Here is a 7,298-nt window from a genome sequence, read left to right as displayed (position 1 = left end):
AAATCATCCAACTTAGTTTACAACACTAAGACTATATTTATCATCTGTAAAAGCGGTAATCCGTCACATCGAGGGGTTATCGCACCTTAGTGAGATTGAGTTGGAGCACTTCGATTTTGCTGTCGTCTTTATCTTCAGAGTCGAAGGTTTATTTTCCTTGTACCAGATTTAAAGCCTCTGTTTGGAGCAGGTTCTTATTTAATCGCTTTTATTTATTTTACTTGTCATGCTTTACTTTATTTAATTTCTCGCCATGCTTTACTTTATTTAATTCCTGCCATTGTCTTTACTTTATTTAATTTCTCGCCACGCTTTACTTTATTTAATTCCTGTCATTGTCTTTACTTTATTTAAATTTCTCGCCATTATTTTTATTGCTCGTTTTAATTACTTTACACGTTTTACTTGTTCTTTACGCCTTACATTCTAAAACAACTTTTCATCATGATCAATATCGTTGTATGTGTTGGTATTACCATGTCTGGCTAAATCTTTCAAAGGGTAGAATGTAAGGATCGCGGTTAAAGAGATGTTTCACATATTGAATCTGTAGAAATGCTTTAAAGGTTGTTTTGATTTTTAATTCGAGTTTTCTAAAACAAACTTGGTTAGTTTTAACTACTCAAGGAGTATGAAAGCACCCTGGTTTAGTTAACTAGGAATTTTTATCACTTCAAGGAAAAACAATTTTTGAAACTGTTTTCGGACGCGTTGATAGATTTAAAATCAGGAAACTCCTTGGGTAAACTTTCCAAATCAAAATCACTTTTCAACTAAGTTTACGAGTCTTATTGCTTAAAAATAAGTTTACTACTTTCGCGTTCTGCGTACCTTTAATAAGTGACAATAAAGGGCCTTAATTTAAGGGTAAACTCGGTTCTGGATACGCGAAAGTGACAGTTCCTGTTAAATGGATTCTTTTCAAGAGTAGAAAATATTGCCCCATAAGTAGTTCTATTTAGACAATTGAAACATCGTTTAACTGACGTGAAATACATTCAAACCTGTCTTTACCTGCACTGTATTTTTTTTTTATTTACTGTTATTTTGCAACATCAATATCTCTTTTATAACGTTTTAGATAAACATCGTAACGATAGTAATCGGTAGATTGACAATTTGGTCTCTGTGGGATCGATATTCTTTTATATTACTCTGACGCGATTCGTGCACTTCCGAACACAGCGATCAAGTTTTTGGCGCCGTTGCCGGGGATCAACTTCGTCAAATTTCATACCCTATTGTTACACCGTCTAGACTAAGGCATTATCAGCCGGTAAATGCGAAGAACCTGTAGTACCGTAAATTTAGTAGATCCTTTAGCGGAACCCGAACGTTACACTTGTACATGCCTCTTACTCATCCGAACTAAGAAAGCTATGGCCGAGAATCGTGACCGGAGACCTCTTAAGGAATTTTCCCAACCCTCTGACGAGGAACCTAGTTCTAGTATAGTAAACCCCTCATTCCTGCCAACAATTTCGAACTAAACCCATCTTTACTGCAGTTAGTGCAGCAGAACCAATTCGCGGGTCTCGCTACTGAGAACCCAAATCAATATTTAAAAGTCTTTATCCAACTGGCCGACACCTTTAAATCCAACGGTGCTTCACCTGATGCGATCTGTTTAAGATTATTTCCTTTCTCCCTCAGGGATAGAGCACGTTCATGGTTAGATTCACTTCCAGCTAATTCAATAACTACCTGGGAAGACCTTATAAGAGTATTCCTTGCTAGATATTTTCCCCCTAGTAAGACTGTTGTTCTTCGACACCAAATAACTAGATTTACTCAAATCTAAGGAGAATCACTTTTTGAAGCTTGGGAGAGATATAAAGAGCTATTAAGAGTCTGTCCACACCATGGCCTAGAACAATGGCTGATCGTTCATACCTTCTATAATGGACTCCATTATAACACAAAGATGAGCATCGACGCTGCTGCAGATAGTGCGCTGATGAACAAACCTTACCCTGAAGCTTGTGACCTAATTGAGGATATGGCCAAAAACCATTACCAATGGGGAACTGAACGAGCATCAATAGAGAAAAAGGAGACCCGAGGTGGAATACATGAGATAAGCTTTATGGACATGATGCAGGCAAAAATGGACGCTTTAGCCCTTAAGGTCGAACATATGTCTACAAACACTAACACTGCAGCGGTAGTCCACACAGAGTGTGAACTTTGTGGATCTAAAGGACATGAATCGGCAGAGTGTGACCTTTTAAACGACCTAAACATCGACCAAGTGAATTACGCCCAAGGTAACCCATTTTCATACACTTACAACCCTCGATGGAAGAATCACCCGAATGTTTCCTATAAAAACCAGAACCCTATCCAAAATTATGCACCTCAGAGACCACCAAGTTATCAAGCCCAAAAACCAAATCAACCTATGCAAGTTGTGCACCAGAAGCCTAACCTTGAGAAGATCATGGAGAGCTTTATATCAGGCCAGACTCAGCAAAATAAAGAATTCCTAAACCAGAACATTCACGTAAACGAACTGATAATGCAATTAGGGACCAAGGTTGATCAGATAGTCACTCACAACAAGATGCTTGAAACCCAGATCTCACAGGTATCACAAAACCAAGCCCCACAAACTACACCTGGAGGACAATTCCCTGGACAACCTTAACTCAACCCTCAAGGGCAAGCTAATGTTATCTCATTACGAAGTGGGACCGCTTACGAAGGGCCTCATAACCCATCAATGAGCGAGTCCGAAACTTCTAAAGAAAATATACCTACCAACCAAGAAGAGGAACCGGTGAACCCAAAAAAACAACCGATCAAGAAGGAGAAGCCAAGGATAAAACTTACAAACCACCACCCCCGTACAAACCAATAATCCCATATCCGCAAAGACTTAAACAAACCAAAATCAATAACCAATACCAAAAATTTATAAAAGTAATAGAGAAGCTTCATGTAGATATTCCTTTCACCGAAGCAATCACCCAAATTCCATCTTACGCCAAATTTCTCAAAGACATCTTAACCAACAAGCATAGGCTCGACGATCCCAAACCCTTGGAATGCAACTTTATTTCCGAGAATAAACTTGCTAAGAAGAAGAAAGACCCTGGTAGTTTTTCTATACCTTGCATTTTAGGGAGTCATGTGATCGACAAAGCTTTCCTAGACTTAGGCGCTAGTGTGAGTTTAATGCCCTTAGCTGTGTGTAAAAGGTTAAACTTGGGAGAATTACAACCAACTAAGATGTCCCTCCAATTAGCCGATAGGTCTGTTAAGTACCCTGTAGGCATTTTAGAAGACATCCCAGTTAGGATCGGTCAACTTTATATCGCAACAGACTTTATGGTCATGGATATCAAGGAAGACGACAATATCCCTATCCTTTTAGGTAGACCATTTTTATCAACAGTTGGAGCTATAATAGATGTTAAAAGAGGAAAATTAACTTTCGATGTAGGGGATGAAAAGATAGAGTTTATTCTTTCAAAGTTCCTGATGGCACCAATCATAGGAGACACATGTTACGTGATTGATATCATAGATGAATGCATAAGGGAATTTGATCAAGAAGAACCTGCGATCGAACCATTTTCAAACCCGAATGAAAAGGATGACGAGCTAGAGGAAAAGGAGCCTCACACTAACGAATGTTTGGATCTTACCCTAGAACTTTCACCAAATTCTCAAAAACCAACTCAAGAACTTAAGGAATTACCCAAGAACCTAAGATATGAGTTTTTGGATAAAGAAATGAACCGCCCAGTAATAGTTAGTGCCACCTTAAACCAAGACGAGACAAACCAACTCTTGAATGTTTTATGAAGATACCCCTCTGCCTTAGGATACAAAATCTCTGATTTAAAAGGTATAAGCCCATCCGTGTGTATGCACAGGATCTCGCTAGAGGAGGATTCAAAACCTTCCAGAGAACATCAAAGAAGAATCAACCCTGTAATGAGTGAGGTGGTAAAGAAGGAAGTCCTTAAACTGCTAGAAGCTGGTATAATCTATCAGATCTCCGATAGTAAATGGGTAAGTCTTGTACATGTGGTACCCAAAAAGGGAGGCATCACAGTCGTGCAGAACGAGAAGGGCGAGCATGTAGCTAAACGTATAGAAGGCGGATGGCATATGTGCATAGATTATAGGAAGCTCAATAAGGCAACTAGGAAAGACCATTTCCCCCTTCCATTCATAGATCAAATGCTTGAGCGTCTTGCCAGACACTCTTACTTTTGTTATCTGGATGGATATTCTAGATTTTTCCAAATACCCATACACCCCGAGGATCAAGAGAAAACAACATTCACCTATCCTTACGGAATGTTTGCTTACAGACGAATGCCGTTTGGACTCTGTAATGCGTCAGTTACTTTCCAATGTTGTATGATGTCAATCTTCGCAGATTATCTCGACGGAATTATGGAAGTATTTATGGACGATTTCTCGGTATGTGGGTTCGACTTTGAGAATTGCCTCATTAATCTTGAGAAAATCCTAGAGAGATGCGTAGAAGTTAACCTTGTGTTAAACTGGGAGAAGTGCCACTTTATGGTTAAAGAAGGCATAGTGTTAGGACATATAATATCTAAAAGAGGCATTGAGATTGACAAAGCAAAGATGGAAGTTATAAAAAACCTTAACCCTCCTAAGACAGTTAGAGAAGTCTGTAGTTTTCTTGGACACGCCGGTTTCTATCGACGCTTCATCAAGGATTTCTCTAAAATTACAAAACCCCTGACCTGCCTTCTGATGAAAGACGTTGAATTCGTTTTTAATGAAAAATGTATTGAAGCCTTTAATCAGTTAAAACAAGCACTAATTTCAGCACCCATTCTACAAACTCCGGATTGGACTAAACCATTTAAAATAATGTGTGATGCTAGCGATTTCGCTATAGGAGCTGTTTTAGGGAAAAGAAAAGATAAGAAATTACATGTAATATATTATGCTAGTAGAACCCTAGATGCCTCTCAACTAAATTATACAACAACATAGAAGGAACTCCTAGTTGTGGTTTTTGCAATTGATAAATTTAGGTCTTATCTTGTCGGGTCTAAGATTATAGTCTATACATACCATGCAACTATCCGTTACCTTCTAAGCAAAAAGGATACGAAACCTAGATTACTCAGATGGATCCTTTTGCTATAAGAGTTCGACTTAGATATTCGAGACAAAAGAGGAACAAAAAACGTAGTTGCGAACCATCTTTCCAGACTAGAGCATTTGAAGCCAGACCATTTACCTATAAATGATGATTTCACCTATGACAAATTGATAGTTAAGTTAGATACCGTTCCCCTTGAACCTGATAGAGACAACTTTGGAACAGTTTCAGAAATTAGCAGAGTACCATGGTATGCTGATTTTGTGAATTATCTAGCCGTTGATATCATACCACCTGGCCTCAATTATCAACAAAAGAAGAAGTTCTTTAAAGATATAAGACATTTCTATTGGGACGAACCACTCCTTTTTAAAAAAGGAACATATAACATTTTTCGACGTTGTATCCCGGAAGAAGAAGTTAGAAATATCATAGAGCATTGTCACTCTTCGCCCTATGGTGGACATTCAAGCATATCCAAGACATACGCTAAGATCCTTCAAGTTAGTCTTTATTGGCCAACACTATGGTGTGATGTCCATATTTATATTGTCCAATGTGATCGGTGCCAGCACGCTGGACACATCTCAAGAGACAACGAAATGCCTTTGAAGAACATCCAAGAAGTAGAATTATTTGACGTTTGGGGTATTGATTTCATGGGACCTTTTCCATCTTCGATGGGAAACAAGTACATTTTGGTAGTCGTTGACTATGTGTCCAAATGGATAGAAGTTATAGCCACACCCACTAACGACATAAGAGTAGTCATCAAGATGTTTAAAAATAATATTTTTCCAAGATTTGGAGTACCGCGACTTGTCAAAAGTGATGGTAGATCACATTTTATATCCAGGATATTTGATAAACTCTTAAGAAAGTATGGAGTAAAACATAGAGTAGCAACACCATATCATCCCTAGACTAATGGTCAAGTGGAAGTATCTAACAGAGATATTAAGTAAATCTTGGAAAAAACTGTTTCAATATCCAGAAAAGATTGGTCTGAAAAGCTAACAGAAGCATTGTGGGCTTACAAAACTGCTTACAAAACCCCTATTGGAACTACACCATACCAGTTAGTCTACGGGAAGTCATGCCACTTACCTTTTGAACTCAAGCACAAGGCATATTGGGCCATCAAGACCCTGAATTTGGATTACCTAGCATCTGGCGAGAAGCGAATCCTCGATATCCACAAATTGGAGGAACTCCGCCAGAACGCTTACGAGAATGCCATTATATACAAAGAAAGAACCAAAGCATGGCATGACAAAAGGATTGTGAAAAAGGACTTTAATGTAGGCGACTCTGTTCTCCTTTTCAATTCGAGATTATGACTTTTTCCAGGTAAGCTTCCTTCGAGATGGACAGGCCCCTTTAAGGTTTCCAAAATCCTAAAATCTGGAGCAGTTGAAATCTGGAACAATTCCTGTAATCCGCTTGTGGTAAATGGACAAAGACTGAAGCAATATCAAGGAGAAGACATCCCCACAGAATGCCCTGGCCATACTCTGATCGGCCCTCCAGTTCCTACCTCTGATATATAAAGTTCGAATCGTCAAGCTAACGACGTTAAACAAGCGCTGCATGGGAGGCAACCTATGATTTCTTTTCCTTTGTTTTACTTTTACTATTTCAATTTACATTTTTATTTGTTTTATATATGTATATATCTATGTTTAGACTAACATTTACAATATTTGCGATTTCAGGTGTCCTCTGTTTTTAACCTAACTTTTCAGGATGGAGAATTTCGACACAATGCCAATGATCTTTCGTGACCCAGTTCAGGAGCAGCACTACGCCATGCTTTCCCAGCGGCCAATGCTGCCCACCAGATATCCTGATTCAAGCTGTATGGAGGCATTAGGCATTGAGCCTAGTGTCAGGCATTTGTGCAATCAGTTGCAATGGGATGAGTATATTAATGTGATGCATATGACTTACAGGAACCTCACTTTGGAGTTCTTGAGCTCGCTGAACTATGAGCCCTATGTTGGTCACGCTAGTGATGGTGGCTACATTAATTTCAGGTTGTTTGGAACAGAATACACCATCAACCACAAGCGTTTCGGTGACTTACTTGGATTTCAGACCGCTTATGATACCTCATCTGAGCTTCCCATGAGCTATTTCCTGAGTAGAGACGTTGAGAAGTTCTGGAGTGAAATTACATGTGGAGGTAGCCTTGACCCTT

The 7,298-nt window shown here is 39.0% G+C and overlaps 1 non-coding gene across 1 annotated transcript; it reads right to left on the bottom strand.

The window, feature by feature from the left end:
- Positions 1–1,762: 1,762 nt before the first annotated feature.
- On the bottom strand, positions 1,763–1,869 carry LOC127077137 (small nucleolar RNA R71). The gene has a single exon (XR_007787112.1). It is a non-coding gene; the product is annotated as a small nucleolar RNA R71 (small nucleolar RNA).
- Between the last annotated feature and the right edge of the window lie 5,429 nt (positions 1,870–7,298).

The sequence above is a fragment of the Lathyrus oleraceus genome, chromosome 4 (assembly GCF_024323335.1).
Source record: "Lathyrus oleraceus cultivar Zhongwan6 chromosome 4, CAAS_Psat_ZW6_1.0, whole genome shotgun sequence".
Lineage (NCBI taxonomy): Eukaryota > Viridiplantae > Streptophyta > Magnoliopsida > Fabales > Fabaceae > Lathyrus > Lathyrus oleraceus.
The sequence above is the reverse complement of the archived record's forward strand: the minus strand, read 5'-3'. Positions and strand labels throughout refer to the sequence as shown.